We start from the raw sequence: 555 nt of genomic DNA on the forward strand, positions 1-555 counted from the left end.
ATGTCACCATGCTTGAGTGCAGGAGTGGCCACCACTGAGCATGAGATGTGAGAGGGCAGGAGTTACAAGAAGGGCCAGTAGTTTTGGGTGCTTGTATTTTCTTTTGGAAATTTCCTTAGGAATGTCTAACTTCCCTTCACAACTTCTGTCTTTACAGAAATCAAGTTGTCTTTTCAAAAGTGTTCAATCAGGACTTTTAGTTCCAACTTCAACATGTAAAGAGCTTAGAAGTTGTTACTCCCATTCTTATAAGAAGAAAAAGATAAATTAAGAGAAAATCAGCAACTTTTCTAGGACCCATCAGAGAAAGGGGCAACATTCCCTCCCCTTGCCCCCCACCACCTCTGCCAAATCTGGATAAACAGGTGAATCCAGAAAGTTACAGCGAGACCTCCTTACCTGGGGGAGAAGCCACCAAGCTATACATTGGTATATAAACACTCAAATGGCAAATATGACCAATTTCTGGAGGCTGAATGTGGACTATCATCAGAGTGAGAAACTCCTGGGAGAGCCCACATTTTCACAGATTGACTTCCAGGAAACCTTGCAACT

The sequence above is a fragment of the Myotis davidii genome, unplaced genomic scaffold (assembly GCF_000327345.1).
Source record: "Myotis davidii unplaced genomic scaffold, ASM32734v1 scaffold266, whole genome shotgun sequence".
Classification (NCBI taxonomy): Eukaryota; Metazoa; Chordata; class Mammalia; order Chiroptera; family Vespertilionidae; genus Myotis; species Myotis davidii.